General features: G+C 43.4%; 1 pseudogene; it reads left to right on the top strand.

Annotated features, from left to right (window-relative positions):
• Positions 1 to 16,474, top strand: part of LOC139165447 (PH domain leucine-rich repeat-containing protein phosphatase 1-like) — a 51,557-nt pseudogene extending 35,083 nt beyond the window's left edge.
• The last annotated feature ends 647 nt before the right edge of the window (positions 16,475 to 17,121 follow it).

The raw sequence follows: 17,121 nt of genomic DNA, 5'->3' as shown, positions 1-17,121 counted from the left end.
GAGTCTCCATCATTTTAACGACAACTGATGTCAAGCTAACTGGCCTGTAGTTACCAGCTTCTTCTCTACTGCCCTTCTTGTGGATAGGCACAACACTTGCCATTCTCCAATCCTCAGGAACATCTCCTGTTAACAAGGATTGGTTAAACAAATCAGTCAGGGGGGTAGCAATGACAGATCTGAGTTCTTTAAGAACTCTGGGGTGGATGCCATCTGGACCCATTGCCTTATTTATCTTTAATCGTTCAAGTTCTTCTAAGACATCGGCTTCTAAGATCACTGGAGCTGAATCCGTACAGTTGGAAGCAATGCTATATCCCTCTATAGTATTATTTTGTAAGGTGTCTTTTGAGAAAACTGAACAGAAGTAGCTATTGAAATGGTCAGCGATCTTCTTATTCCCATTAATGCATGTATTTTTCCCGGTACTAAGCTTCGTGATGCCGCAGTTTTTCTTCTTCTTATCACTAATATATCTGAAGAAGGTTTTATCTCCCTTCTTTAGAGATTTGGCAATTTCTTCCTCTTTTGAGGCTTTAGCAGCATATATTATCTGTTTCGCCTCCTTCTGTCTCATTTTATACACCTCCCTATCAGCTATACTTCCAGACTCTTTATACCTCCTATAGGCAGCCTTTTTTTCATTGACTATAGTCCTTACATCATTGCTAAACCATAGCGGTTTCTTCTTCCTTTTACCTTTAGTTATTTGTCTTACATACAGTCCAGTGGCTTTTAAAATGGCCTTTTTAAATACAGTCCACTGGGTGCTCGCTCCTGCCATTTTATCCCTCCCCTTTAATTCATTATCTAAATATTCCCCCATTGCATTAAAATTTGTTTTTCTGAAATCCAATACTTTGGTTGCATTATAGGATTGCTCACAATGAGTTTTTACATCAAACCACAAACATAGATGGTCACTGCAACCTAAATTTTCTCCCACCTTGACATCTGAAACCCAATTCCCATTTGTAAAAACTAAATCTAGAATATTCTCCCCTCTAGTTGGTGTCTTAACCAGCTGTGCCAGAGCTGCTCCTGTAAAGGCCTCTACTATATTCTTACTTTTGCATGTAAGGGCACTGGGGATATTCCAGTCAACATCAGGCATGTTGAAATCACCCATAACCACAATATCTCCCTTTACTGCCATTTGGGTAATTTCATCCACCATCTTGTTGTCATATTCCTCAGATTGCCCTGGAGGCCTATAGATCACCCCAATTCTAATGACAGAACCGTCTTTATTTTGCATGCAAATCCAGAGGGTCTCTAGATCTTGACATGTATTTTGAATTAGTGTTGTTTTTAGAGTTTCTTTAACATAAATGGCTACTCCACCTCCCCTTCTCTCTATTCTATCCTTCCTATACAGTGTATATCCTGGTATGGATATTTCCCATTCATTAGAATCCTTAAACCATGTCTCAGTTATGGCAACCAGGTCCAAATTATCTCTAGATATTATGGCCATTAATTCACAGAGCTTGTTGCTCAAGCTTCGAGCATTCGTGCACATTACACGAAGAACATTATTTTCATTATTAGTTTGCCCCTTATCATCAACAACTACATCTATTTTATTTGCAGCTCCCTTTTCATAAGCTTCCAAAAACTGCTTTATCCTCATTGGTCGGGGACAGAAATCACCCACATCAGTTACATCTCTGTCCCCTTTACCTAGTTTAAATGCCTGTCCAAAAAAGTTCTGAATTCCTCACCGAGTACCTGGGTACCTCTGTATGATGGATGCAAACCATCCCTCTTAAACAACTCCCTATTAGACCACCTACTGACATCATGACTTACATAGCCAAAACCTTCAGCTTTACACCACTGCTTTAACCACACATTAAACTCTATGATACACGTTGTTTTATCCTCTTGCCCACAAACTGGTAACACCTCTGAGAAAGTCACTGAATCTGCTATTTTACCCAGCTCCACACTTAGACATTGAAAATCTCTTTTTACTACATTGACATTTCTCTGGGACAAATCATTTGTGCCAAGATGCACCACCACATCAATGTTATTACCTTTACTCACAGCCTTGACAATGTTTGTAATCCTCCTCCTGTCCCTGCTGGCAGTGGCCCCTGGGAGACACCTCAGCACCTTCACCACGTCCTTACTCTGTCCCAAATCAACACCTCTAACAGTCGAATCACCCACAAGAAAATGTGTCCTCTTTATATTTCTACTAACTGCACTTGATTGTTTGGTGACATTTACAACAACTTCCCCTTTGAATATCCCCTCATTCTCTGCCTGAGGGGCCTTGCTAATATCTCCAACATCCTTACTATTTAAATCCGCAAGAACAGTATAGGAATTCGATAAAGAGAGACCAAAATTACTATGTTTTTGCTCAACTGCACGCAATCTTCCTGAACCGACAGTTGTCCACACAGCCCTCCTCCTCGGGGGGCGCTGTGGAAGTGGAGGCTGGACACATGACTGCATTACAGCACGTGGCTGGGACAATCTTTCCACTTCTGACTGCAAGCTACAAACTAAGGACTGCAATCTAGAGATCTGGCCATCTAACCTAGATGTCCTAATGCAAAGAGGGCAGTACCCCAAGTTCCACAAGGTACTACGGAAGACAACAGCCAAACAAGTGTTACACTGCACCAAGCCAGTCATCTTAACAATGTATTGAAATACAAGTACTTAGCAATAAAATCCACAACCCCTATTGCTACCAAACTTTGCTGATTTTGGTTTATAGTTATATGATTCGCGCGCCGTTAGGCGCGCGGGCCACTACCTTCCTCTCCTTCTCTGTGATCTGAAGTGCAAATTAAAATGGCTTTTTCCTGTTTTTATCCTTCCCTTTGTCTGTTACAGCCAGTTAAATCTCCCCCTTCTCCTTGAATTCCAAAAATGCAAAATGCAAAAAGTAAAAAAGGACTACCTTCCTCTCCTTCTCTGTGATCTGAAGTGCAAATTAAAATGGCTTTTTCCTGTTTTTATCCTTCCCTTTGTCTGTTACAGCCAGTTAAATCTCCCCCTTCTCCTTGAATTCCAAAAATGCAAAATGCAAAAAGTAAAAAAGGACTACCTTCCTCTCCTTCTCTGTGATCTGAAGTGCAAATTAAAATGGCTTTTTCCTGTTTTTATCCTTCCCTTTGTCTGTTACAGCCAGTTAAATCTCCCCCTTCTCCTTGAATTCCAAAAATGCAAAATGCAAAAAGTAAAAAAGGACTACCTTCCTCTCCTTCTCTGTGATCTGAAGTGCAAATTAAAATGGCTTTTTCCTGTTTTTATCCTTCCCTTTGTCTGTTACAGCCAGTTAAATCTCCCCCTTCTCCTTGAATTCCAAAAATGCAAAATGCAAAAAGTAAAAAAGGACTACCTTCCTCTCCTTCTCTGTGATCTGAAGTGCCAATGAACAAGTTACTTTATTTAAAAAGCATAAAATAATAATTGTCTTGAGAGACAAAGATGGCACATCTTGTAGCTAAGAAAAGATGAACCGGAAAGTTTTAAAGAACAATGGACTCTCGATAGAGACCGCCCTTCTTCATCAGAAAGAGGGGATGTGAGCAAACAGGTTACATCACACAGGAGGAGCTACCTTACTAGACAGAATTAACTCTCTAACTACTGGATGTTTCTTAATGTCGTTGGGGGCTGGCAATTTCCAGCGCGACACCCCTTCTTTGTCAGTCATCAGAGACAGGGACATCAGGACATCAAGACATCAATTCACTTAAGGCACATTTTGTTGGTGAGGTATTCATGTTGATCAGCTGGCAATGGCTTATTCAGCAAGTCAGCGATCTGCTCAGTAGTAGCCACATACTGAAATTTCACGAAACCATCTTTCACCTTCTCTCTGATATTTTGATACCGGATGTGAATGTGCCATGAACGAGCTCCAACAAATTCAGCTTCAGCAATGAATGCAACTGAAATATTATCCTCCATAATAACAATTGGTGTCATAGGACCTTTCCAAATACTATCAATGAGAGGAAAAAGAGACATTAATGCATTACAGCAATCAGAAACACATGCATATTCAGATTCAGTTGAAGAGCAAGAAATAAACTTCTGCTGCCTAACTTTCCAAAAGAAAGGACAACCATTTAAAAACATGATATAACCAGAAGTACTTTTTCGTGTTTCTGTGTCACTTGCCCAGTCAGCATCAGCATAACAAATCACTTCAGGGTACCCAACATGATCTGGCTCAAGGTACAGCTTCTTGCCTTTCGTGAGCTTCATGTATTTGAGCAGCTTCTTTATGCAAGACCAATGAAACGTGGTAGCTTTCCCAACGTATCTGGACAGTAGATTCACACTCAGTGAAATGTCAGGTCTCGTCCAGCTGCTGATGTACAATAGCGATCCAATCACTGACCGGTACAATGTTTTCTTCTCAAAATCAGGATACTCTTCTCGGGTTAACCTGTAAAAGTCAGTTTGCATAGGAGAACGACAAGTATGCGCATCAGACATGTTACAATTTTGCAAAAGCTGGTCAACCTTACTTTCTTGTGAAAGAGAGAACCCCTTCTCAGTTTTCTCAAACTGAACACCTAGATAATCATTGATATGCCCTAGGCTTTTCAAGGTGAAATGTTTCTCAAGGCCCTTAGCAAAAGTTTGACTAGTGCTTTCATTGAGACCCACATAAACAATATCATCAACATAAACAAGAACAATTTCATAAGTCTTACCTTGCCCTTTTGTGAACACGCATCCATCAGATTCGGACTTAATAAAGCCCATTGAATTTAGCTTTTGGGATAATAATTTGTACCAGCAGAGGGCGCTCTGCTTGAGGCCATATAAAGACTTGCTGAGAGACCAAACCTCTCCTTCTCGGTTCTGGAATCCGGGAGCACCCTTGACGTAGATCTCTTCATTCAGATCAGCGTTCAAATAGGCAGTCTCTACATCGAACTGAAAAACCTCTAAACCCAAAGCAACAGCAGTGATTAGGGCAATCTTGACACTTTCATTTCTGACTGTGGGTGAGTATGTGTCTGTGTAGTCATCCGGATAAACTTGAGAGAATCCTTGAGCTACGAGTCTAGCTTTATACAGCTTTTCCTCATTAGGTTTTTGTTTGACTTTATACACCCAGCGTGTGCCAATGACTTTCTTCTTGTTAGGAGGCTCCACCTTTTGGAACACATTAAGTTTCTTTAAACAGTCCAGTTCGTGTTCCATAGCCTCATGCCATTTTTCTTGTTCAGAGTCAGGCAAAAGTTTGATCTGGTGAAAATGATCAGGTGGAAGTGTAAGATTGTTACACATGAAAAGATAAGGAGAGTCAGATACTTGCTGTGCAAATCTCTTTGGAGGAGTTCCTTTGGTAGTTCTCTTGGAACGTCTTGGAACGCTGGTCCATCCTTCATCATCATCTCCGCCTTCAAGTTCATCACCAGAGGTTTCCTCGGCAGCTGTCGAAAGCTGTTCATCATCTGGAACATCAGGAACATCTGGCACAGCTCCCTGGGCATCAGGACTCTGCACTCTTTCCTTAGGAAAATAAACTGAAGTATCATTACTATGTATACTGGACCAATTTGTGTCTTCCTCAAATTTGGCTGAATTAGAAATGTAAACTCTGTGATGAGAGTCAGCAAATTTGTGGTACTTGGAGACTTCATCAAAGCCGATGAATCTCATTCTTTCTGACACAGGACCTCCTTTTCTTCTCTGTTCAACTGGAATATTAACAGTGGCATAACAACCAAAAATGTAAATGTTTTGAATGTCAGGTTTCTTGCCATGGAGCAAGTAATAAGGAGTGTCTTGAATGACGCTACTCCATGTTCTGTTAACAATGTAATTAGCATACCTTAATGCTTCGCCCCAGTATGAAAAGTCCACGTTTGCATCCTCAATGAGACAACGAAACATTGTCTGCAGAATCCCGTTCCTGCGTTCGCACACACCATTCTGCTGTGGCGTCCCGGGTGATGAGGTCTGCTGGCGGATTCCATTCCTGGCCATCCATCCTTGGAACTGTTGCGACATAAATTCGCCTCCACGATCACTTTGAATCCGCTTGATCCAGACGTCGTGTTGGGTGAGTATCTCTGCAGCAAAGCCTTTAAAAGCCTCAAACGCCTCTGATTTTTGTTTTAAAAGAAAAACATAGCCAAATCGTGAGTAACTGTCAACTACAGTTAAGAAATACTTACGTTTACCAACAGTAGGCCGAAATGGACCGACAACGTCGGTATGAACCAATTCAAAGATGCGTTTACAGAGCCGGACAGCAATCTTGGGAACTGGGGAGTGCCGGGATTTGGCAGAATTACAAATTTTACAATCTAGGTAAACCTTGCAAGCCCCATCAATTGTGAAACCATCAACATATTCAGACATCTTTGCTAAGACGGGGTAAGAAGCATGCCCCAAGCGACGATGCCATCTGTGAATGCACCTGGAATGAAAAGATTTATTTGTTAACATATGTTTAACATTTTTAACAGCATTGGGAACCTCAGGGGTTTCATTGGTTTTAGGAACCTTTGAACTAGCGGTGGCACCAGGGTTTCTCTCTGGACCTGTGCTTACGCCCTTTGGAACGCTTATACTTACACTACCTTTGCTGGCAGGTTTGGGTTGCAAATAAAAGACACCTTTGATGGGGATGGCAGTAGCAAGAAGTTTGCCATCCTTGATAATGTTAGTGTCAGTAAGTTCAAAGTTTATTACAACCTTCAATTCTTCTCTCAGGCAATATCCACTAAGGATGTTGTTCTTGGCAGTTGGAACGTAGAAAACATTTGAGATAAGGGAGTCCAGTTCTTTGACGAAGACTTTTCCTTTTCCTTCCACCTTGGAACGTAGATCACCAACTCCAAACACTTCTTTGACATCTGTCGGGTGTAGCTCACTGAAGGATTCCTTCCGGTACGCGATGTGTGCCGCTGCTCCGCTGTCTAGGGTCCATAACTCACGAATGTCGTAGAGTGGACTCTTGTCAGGAACAATGCTGAGGTGGATGGTACCAACATAAGTAGGTTTCTCATCTTTTGAGTCTTTGGGAGTTGACTTTGCAGCTCCAGAACTCTTTCCTCTGGATCCTTTCTTGTGTGCGCCTTTAGGCTGGGTTGGATAAGGTGGATGATCAGTCTCGCCAGACTTCACACTTTGCACATCAGGAGATTTGCGGGTGTCATCCTTCTTAAAAGGTTTCTGGCGTGAGTACTTTGGAGTACTTGTTTTCTGCTGACCGCCCTTGGCCAAGTTAGATTTAAATGCTGCTGACATAGGTCTAAGGCCAGTGTTCAGCAACTCTGCTTCTTCAGTTAGCATGTTACAGAGTCTCTGAGTAGTCTTCTGGGCCAGTGGGAGTATACTGAACTTGTAAATAACTTCCTTCCATTCAGGACCAAGGGAAGTTATAATAGCCGCATTTACTTGATTATCATCATAGCGATATCCTCTTTCTTCTAAATCTTTATGCATAGTAAGGAGTTTAGAAAGGTGAGGTGCAAGTTTGCCCCCTGTTGGAAGTTTAGTGTTATTAAACTTGGCTATCAGTATGAAATTGCCTTCATCTGATATTGGCCTAAACATGCCGTCTATTGACTCTAGTATCTGAGCAGAAGTAATGTCACGTGTGTCATATCTTTGTGACAATTGTGAGTCCATGCTCATAAGAATGAGTAGCTTGGCTTTTATGTCAGCTTCCCTTTCTTCTGCAGTCCAGCGCCTTACTGGGGGATTATGAGCAATCCCATCTATGTCATGAGCCAGTAGGTGCAAATTTATTCTGTGAAGCCACTTCCGATAATTGTGTCCATTAGGTAACAGTATGAACTCACCTTTCAGAGCTGAAGAGGTGATGGTCTGCCTTGTTGATGCAGTCAGCTGGACCGCTTGGAGTTGTTGGGGTTGAGCCCCAACCCCTCCTGACAAACCTTGTGGCTGTACCACCTGGGGAAGTTGTGCAGGCATCTGTGGAATAAAGACTGGAGGCCTCTGCGATGAAACAGAAGGACCTGAAACAAATGGAACTTGTCTTTGCATTTCAACTGCCATATCTGCCTGGGAAAGTCCCTGTCTGGCTTCAGGCAATGCCTTTTCCTTTCGGGCATTCCATCCACTAGTGGCCGCTGTTGCGTAACTTGTAGCAGCGGGGGAAATTCTCCCCCCTCTGTAATCAACAGTTTCAAAATGCAGAGGGACCATTGTTTTTTCTTCGGGCTGGGTAGCCCTCCCTTCTTCGAAAGGAATGTGTTCTATGTTAGAGCCTGGCGGGAAGAAGTGTGTGACCATGGGAGGATTTATGATGTGCGCATGCTTATCTTGAGGTGAGTGGGAGGAATGGATTCCTTCTGTCTCTCCCTTTGGGGAATGAGCATGTGAACTGCCTCTCAGGGACATAACCTCCATCTTTTCTGTAATAAGTTTAAGCTGAAGTTTCTTCAGAGATCGTAATTCAGTCCTGGCATTATCAGCCTTTTTTAAATAACTGAAATAGATTTCTTGCTGCTCTATATTTTTCATAGTAGGTAAGTTATCAAAGTGGAGACAGACTGATTCTAATGCATGAATCTCCTTCTCATCCTTTTCAATGAGCTGCTCAATTGTCTGCAAGTTTAGGGACATTCCCTTTATGTTAGCAGAAGCGAGAGAGCTGAAATCATCTAAGTGCTTCGTTTTGGCTTGTGCCTTAACTTGCGTGGCAGATGATTGCGAGGGGAAGAGAGTTAATGTCTCCTCCTCTTCATCGTCGCTAGGATTAATGGAAAGACTGCCGGAGGGACCACCCTGGGTAGATTTACAATCCTCTTCCTGGTTCCCAACATTACCAAACAAGTAAGATTCACTTACAGTTTGTTGAATGCTGTCGTCAGCTAGAAGAGCTTCCTTCTCACCGTGCAAAGACATTGTAGGATTCCTTTTACTATCGGTAACACGAATAGTCTCCTTGAGTTGGGCTAACTGCTCGCTCGTGAGGGAATCCACGTAGGATTGCGTGAGAGGATTGCGTTTCTTCTTCGCTGGCATCAGGGAAGATTCCTAGGAAGCTTACGGGGTGTAAGCGGGGTCTATTACTTCAATAATAACTGTCACTCTGTCTACCATGTCGGAATGGAGAGACCCCTTACCTTAGACAAGGCGCTCAGCCCGTGAGGAGTGAGCCGGGAGCTTCCAAAGGCGATGGGTATTGAAGTACAGACAAAGCATGTTCGAATGAACAAGTTACTTTATTTAAAAAGCATAAAATAATAATTGTCTTGAGAGACAAAGATGGCACATCTTGTAGCTAAGAAAAGATGAACCGGAAAGTTTTAAAGAACAATGGACTCTCGATAGAGACCGCCCTTCTTCATCAGAAAGAGGGGATGTGAGCAAACAGGTTACATCACACAGGAGGAGCTACCTTACTAGACAGAATTAACTCTCTAACTACTGGATGTTTCTTAATGTCGTTGGGGGCTGGCAATTTCCAGCGCGACACTCTCCAGGTCAGATCCGGAAGTATCCTGTAATAAACGGGGGGTCGGGGAGGCAAAGACTCATACGCAGCAAAGTGTCGCTGGGCAGCAGTAGAGGGAGTGGAGGACCCAGTTAAGTTCAGGAAATTAAGAGTAAAAAGTACTCTGTTCAATTGGTTTTGCAAGGACGGGAGGCCCGGAGGGATTTTCTCCATTTTTAATTTTTCTAGCGCCCGTTTAACGGTCAAGTTCGCCCTTTCCACTATCGCTTGACCCTGGCAATACCGAACTTGTCCATGATACCCCAAGTGTTACAAAATTGCGCAAAGGATGAACTAGTGTAAGCGGGGCCATTGTCAGTTTTAAGTTCTTTAGGGCGTTGCAAAGGTCACGGATACAATGGTTGATGACATGTTTGGTGGCTTCACCCCTTTGCGGGAGGCCATAATAAAACCTGAATAAGTGTCAATGGAAACATGTAAATATTTCCAGGGCGCAAAAGGTTGGAATTGCGTAACATACATCTGCCAAATTTGTGAAGCCTCAAGACCACGCGGGTTGACCCCCATAGGGATGGAGTTGGCATGCTGACTACATGTGGGGCATTGTTGAACAATGGCCGAGGCTTCAGATTTTGAGGTGCCAAATTGCTTAGCGAGAGCCTTGGCATTTTGATGAAAGTAGGAGTGGCTCTCCCATGGGGTTGGGGAAGACAAGGAAAAAACAGTGGGTGATCTTGCAGCCTGGTCGGCAGCGTCGTTACCCTCAGTTAACATTCCAGGAAAGGGCTGATGGCTGCATATGTGAGCGACAAAAAAGGGAGCAGTCCTAGCCATAATGAGCTGCTGGAGAGTCAAAAACAAGGCCATTAAGGAGCTCTCGACTGCCGGGGACAAATAGGCATCAAAAATATTAAGAATAATCTGGGAAACATACAAGGAGTCTACAATAAGATTAAAAGGTGTATCAGTTAGTTTCTGAAAGGCCAAAATGGAAGCAGCCAATTCTGCATGTTGAGCAGAGGATTGGGCTGGGGTGTGATGTATAACCCATTTCCCGTTCCTTTGAAAAACACAGGCTCCCTTGGTTTTTGTCCCATCAGCGAAAACAGTTAATGCCTGCGGGATAGGTTGGTCTTGCATACAGGTGTAAAAGCGGACGGGGACCAACTGAATCAATTGAATGCAAGTGTCCGCAGATAGATGATATAAGATCTGACCAGGCCAGTCCACAAGAGCCATCTGGAGGTCTGTACTTTGAGAAAATAAAGATTCCCACATGGGAAGGGGAAGGGGGACATAAAGTGAAACCGGCTCAAAACCTATGAGTGTTAAACAGCCGCAGCGGCCACGAACAATTAAAAGAGAGTATAATGAAAAGCGAGAGGAAATAGTTTTCCGGGGGGTATGCGGAAGATGAATCCATTCAATGATCAAGACTGAGGAGGGCAGTACTTGTATAATACAAGCAGTAGGAATAGAAAGAGTGTTAAGCAAAAGAAGAGACGGGGGTGTTCTCCTGGTATCTATCCTCCCACTTAACACGCAGCGCACGATTGACCTCAGCCAGCGTGTCCAATTGCTCAGGGGTGAACTGAATAAGATCTGAGGGGGAGGAAGCCCCTGCCAGGGCAGAAAAGAGGGGGGTCAACTGAGAGGTTGTGAATCCCATGTAAGGGCGAGTCCAATTCAGCGATCCCAAATACTGCTGGAGCTGTACTAGGGTGATAGGGGAGGGTAAAGACAAGGAGGGAAGAAGGGGAAGAACGAGACTGAGAATGTTTATGACCCAGATACAAAAAGGGTTCTGTTTGTTGAACCTTCTCGGGAGCTATAGTCATACCATTAGCTGTTAAATGTTCAATGAGAGAAGGAGCAGAATCTGTTGAAAGGATGGGTGAGGCATATCAGCAGCAAGCAAGATATCATCCATGCAGTGATACAAAAGAACGTTTGCGTGGGAGTGGCGGAAGGGCTCCAACAGAAAATGCACCACATATTGACACATAGTAGGGCTGTTTAGCATGCCTTGAAGCAAAACTTTCCACTGATAGCGAGAAGTAGGATAGCTATTGTTGAAAACAAGGAGAGTAAAAGCAAACAGCAAACAGTCTTGGGGTTGCAAAGGGATGGAAAAGAAAGCATCTTTTAAATCAATTACGGCAGTTTAAATTTTTGAGGAAGAAGATTGGGATTGGAAGAAGGGTATAGATTGTGGTAAGGTTTTTAAAAACAGTCTGACAATAAGCAGAAATAAGGCCATATTCAGTGACAGATTCTTTAAAGTTCCTCAAAACCTTATAGGGGATAGCCCTATAATTCGGGGCATTTCCCCCCAAATCAGCAGGAAATTGGGAAATGGTCTCAATATCCTCTGGAGAAAGATGGGTCAGCGAGGGCAGAGGCAAGCCCCCGCGCAACCGCACTGCCGTAAGAAAGATCTGAGCAAAGAGGAGGTAAAGTAAGCAGAAGCGGGAGTGGAAATATTCTGAGAGGATGTAGGTATGGGAGCAGGAAAATCCTGAGAGGGCATAGGCACGGGGTCTGGTGGGGGCATAGGTTGAGGAGGGCAGGGATCAGTGAGGGAGGGGGGATAAGATGGGGGTGGTGCCGAAGGTTCGGCGGAACGGGTGGTAGAAAAGTCGGAGGGAGAGAGAGAATCAGAGTTGTGAAAATGAAGGGCAGCAAGAACAGCCTTCCAAGTTAAAAGAATTGGTGCAGGAGCACAAGGCTCCTGCTGAAGATAAGTACCTATCTTAATCCAAACAGCAGACTTTATCGAGCCTTGAGGAGGATAAGAGGGATAATGTTTCCAAATATAAGTTAAGAGTTGGCGTAACTCGCGTTTAGTAGGGAAAAGAACGTTTTTTGTTAAAAGCTCTGAGAATTTGTCCAAGTTCCTTTTTCGTGAGCGACCTGCTCCTTGGACAAATTTGCCCCCATGCTTACGAAAAATCACCTGCTCCTACCGACGGACGACGAGTGCGCGGGTAAACGATGGGGGTCTCAGACACGTGACGAAGGCATCAGCACGTTGAGGTAACAGGATGAAACTACCCGCCTTCTCCACCACCTGAGGGTGCTGCAAAGTCCCTGAGGGGAACGATGTCTTCAGAGGGACGTAGAGCAACCCCAGCCATGGGGGGTCACTCCCGAATACAAATCCTAGAAAGACTTGGACACATCTCTCTCTGGGTGAAATGACACAGTATTGAGCTGTGCACCTCCTTTTATTGGGGGAATATGCAAATGGGAATGATTACACATACATGTCAAGTGATATACAAACATCCAATAACGTAACTCTAAAAGATGACACAACTTCCGAGTCCTTCCCATCTCCATATGGCACATAACTAGTTTCTACTAAGCAAATGTCTCCTTTGTCAAATCAAATATGACCCATTAGACCCAGGTGGATGCTTCACATTAACCTCAGCAAATGTGGGAAAGTGCCAATCCGTTCTCTGCAGGAATGGGAAGCCTCTGCCTTTGTCTAGGTCTTACACAATAAAATGTGAGGAAGAGCTAACAAGGATCAAGGAGCACAAGGCCATTATTACATAAGTAAGACACTGGGTTGTCAACCCCGGGGATGGTGACAGATGGAGGGATCAGGGTAATAAAATGCAGGTGCTTCTTTGCAAATCTGTTTCAGAACCCAGCCAATAAGGTAGAATTTAGTTTTAACATTTTGCCCACATTCTGATGATTAATGACTGTAACTATGATTTATGACCTATGACCTATCATTTTGGGGTTTTTTGTATTGATTATTTGACCCCATGACAATCATTAAGTATTGTATCTCATTATGCTTGACAAATGTATATTTTATTTTATGTACACCGAGAGCATATGCACCCAAGACAAATTCTTTGTGTGTCCAATCAAACTTGGCCAATAAAGAATTCTATTCTGTTCTGTTCTATTCTATGTACATTGAGCTTTTTGTTCTGCGTGTTCTGCTCTACTCTACTCCACTCTATCCCCATCCCATTTTTTAATAAATGCATGTACATAAATAGATAACTATCTATAATTTAAACTATAGATAGTTATTGAATTTGAACTATCTTCAATTCAAAAGTGACTCTGCACAGCATATACTGAAAAACCAGTTAGAATTGAATTGAATTGAATTGGCCAAGTGTGATTGGACATACAAGGAATATTTCTTGGTGCATATGCCCTAAGGGTACATAAAAGAAAAGATACATTTGTCAAGAATCATAAGGTATGATAGTCCGGGTATAAATTGTAAGGATACAAGAAGCAAAGTTACAGTCATAAGTCATTATTGGGAGGAGATAGGTGATGGGAAGAATGAGAAGATTAATAGTAGTGCAGACTTAGTAAATAGTTTGGCAGCGTTGAGGGAATTATTTGTTTAGGAGAGTGATGCCGTTTGGGGAAAAACTGTTCTTATGTCTAGTTATTCTGATGTGCAGTGCTCTATAGCATCGTTTTGAGGGTAGGAGTTGAAACACTTTATATCCAGGATGTGAAGGGTCTTTAATGTCTATAATGTCTTTTTAGAAACAGACAAAATTGAACAGAAAAAAAATATAGTAGCTTTACATCAAACTATCTCAAAGTTTAGAGAAAAGCCAAGGTGACGTGTGCTCACCCCCATGGCTCTAAGTGATAGCACAGTCCAGTGCGATTTTGCTACCTGCACAGGTGCAAGTAGCAAAATCGCGCTGGATTCCGCTACCACTCATTCCACCTTAACAGCCCACCTCTGCTCTTACTTTTCTATTGCTATTAGTTATAGAAATCCAACATCATGTTTCAAAAGTGGCAGGAAGGGAGTTATGATAAGGTTCCCTTCCTCCTTAGCTACTTCCAACAAAAACCACTTCCTGCTGTTAGATTGACATTGATGGTCCACATAGCTCCTTTCTGCCTCTTTTAAAATTATTGGATATTCAAGTTATTGGAAATATTATATTTCATTTGGATGAGTTGTCAGTGGACCAGAATGATAACCCATCCTACCCAGGTACCCAGTGGATTGATACTAAATTCAACTCTGTCCTCAAATATTAGCCCTCCTCTCCCCCAAATAAGAGCTGCTATTTAGCTCTTAAAACAACATTAAGCAATTAATAGATTTTTGTCCCTTCCTTCCAGGATGGCAAAGTGAACGGTGTAACAGACTCAACAAGGATTTTGGGATATACCTTTCTTCACCCAAGTGTTGTTCCACGCCCCCACGTACAGTCCATCACTTTACCTTCTCAGGATGAATTCTTCATTCTGGGCAGCAAAGGCCTATGGGATAGTCTCTCCATCGATGAAGCAGTGGAGGCCGTCAGGAATGTGCACGATGCCCTTGCAGCTGCAAAGAAACTTTGCATATTGGCTCAGAGCTATGGCTGCAACGATAGCCTCAGTGTTGTGGTGGTTCAGCTCGATGTAACTGAGGATAGCTTCTGCTGCTATGAGTTTAACAGGGCCCTTCCTTCCAGCCTGAGCAGCTTCCCTCAGTCTGTCAAAGATAAGCCTTCTGATGTTTTGGGGATGCCTTTGTTGAGCAGCGGCACGGCCTCGGAGATCAGCAGCGAGATCTTCATTTCCGAAATGAGCAGCGAGGTTGGATCCACGGCCTCCAACGAGCCACCTCAGGTAACCATGAATGAAAACAGCCCCGCTTACCCTAGTGTACAGCGCCGTGCGCACCTACCACAATGGCACGCCAACTCCTTCCCATGGCAGCTACCCAATGCTACAATGTCAGACACCGACGATGAGGATCCAATCCAAGGCAGAAGAATTTAACTGACAGTGGACATCCACCATGACCCAGCCAAGCAGATTCAGATGGTGCTGCAGGCCCCCACAGAAGTCACCAACGAAGGCATTGCTATCAGCGCGAACAAAGAATACGAGACTTCCAACACTGGTTGAATGGGCGGCGCCGACGCAATGGCTGCGTGGTTCCTCAGGACAGGAGCCACAACCGAATCGAAGTAGCAGGTGATGCGCCACCCAGGAGGAACGAGGGGGCTATTTTTATGCTCCAGCTCAGTCGGATCCAGATGATGAGTTCATCGTCCCACCAGAGCTTGAGGACGAGGTGAGGGAGATAATGAGGCTAATTTACGAGCAGCAGCAACAAGAGCAGCAACGTCAGCGGAACCAACTGCGCAAAATGCCACGATAATAGAGCTTTGGGAAACATTAAGAGCTGGAAGCTCCTTAGGTTTATATTACATTAGTTTTGTTCCCAATTCTCTTCCATATCCTGCCCTTTAACCAAGAAGCGCCGTTGCTTCTTGGTTGTTAGCTGTAATGATCACCAACTTCCTTTCTCCCGTTTTCTAACTCTTAAGTGGTTAATCTTGTTTATCCCCTTGTTTGTTAACATCAAATGTGTTCAAAGTTGAGAAAAATTAAAATATAAAATGTTTAATATATGACAAAAAAACTGACAACTTGGCACAGCTACCATTCCTCACATTCTTTGCTAGGGAGCTATTTTTAACCTAGGTGGCAAAACTGAGAAATTCCAGGCCTACTGACACACCAGCGTCTTTTCTTCTTTTATAAAAGCTGTGCGCGCCTACCACCATGGCACGCCAACTCCTTCCCATGGCAGGTGCCCTATGCTGCAATTTCAGACAGCGAGGATGAGGAGCCAATCCAAGCCAGAAGAATTGAAGTCACAGTGGACATCCACCATGACCCAGCCAAACAGATCCACATGGTGCTGCAGACCCCCACAGAATTCACCAACGAAAGCTTCTTTATCACTGCGAACAAACAAGACGAGGCTCCCACCACTCGTACGATTGGGCACCCCCGACGTAATGGCTGCGTGGTTCCTGAAGACAGCAGCCAAAAACAAATCGAAGTAGCAGATGATGCGCCACCCAGGAGGAGGGGGGGCTATTTTTCTGCTCCAGCTCAGCCGGATCCGGATGACCAGTTCATCGTCCCACCAGAGCTTGAGGACAAGGTGAGGGAGATAATGAGGCTAATTTACGAGCAGCAGCTGTAATGATCACCAACTTCCTTTCTCCCCTGTTCTAACTCTTGTTTAATCTTTTTTATCCCCTTGTTTGTTAACATCAAATGTGTTCAAAGTTGAGAAAAATTAAAATATAAAATGTTTAATATATGACAAAAAAACTGACATTGATGTTATATTTTTAAATTTTGTTCTCCCCCCTTCTTCCTCTGTCTTGTTTAACCCTTCTGAGGGTGCTGCAAAGTCCCTGAGGGGAACGATGTCTTCAGAGGGACTTAGAGCAACCCCAGCCAAGGGGGGTCACTCACAAACGCGAATCCTAGAAAGAAGACTTGGACACATCTCTCTCTGGGTGAAATGACACAGTATTGAGCTGTGCACCTCCTTTTATTGGGGGAATATGCAAATGGGAATGATTACACATACATGTCAAGTGATATACAAACATCCAATAACGTAACTCTAAGAGATGACACAACTTCCGAGTCCTTCCCATCTCCATATGGCACGTAACTAGTTTCTACTAAGCAAATGTCTCTCATGGCCAATTTCCTGGGACCTTTTGTTGTTTAACACAGCTATCTGCTGTTTACCACAAACCAAGGTCTTTTATCACAGCCTTCGTCCTGTTTACCCCAGGCAATGTAAATTGCGTCTTTTGATCACACAGTTCTTTTCCTGTTCACACATTCTTGTTATTCGAGGAGAGTTGCTTGAACCG

The sequence above is a fragment of the Erythrolamprus reginae genome, chromosome 3 (genome assembly GCF_031021105.1).
Source record: "Erythrolamprus reginae isolate rEryReg1 chromosome 3, rEryReg1.hap1, whole genome shotgun sequence".
Classification (NCBI taxonomy): Eukaryota; Metazoa; Chordata; class Lepidosauria; order Squamata; family Dipsadidae; genus Erythrolamprus; species Erythrolamprus reginae.
Note: the sequence above shows the minus strand (reverse complement) of the source record. Positions and strands in the feature narration are given on the sequence as shown.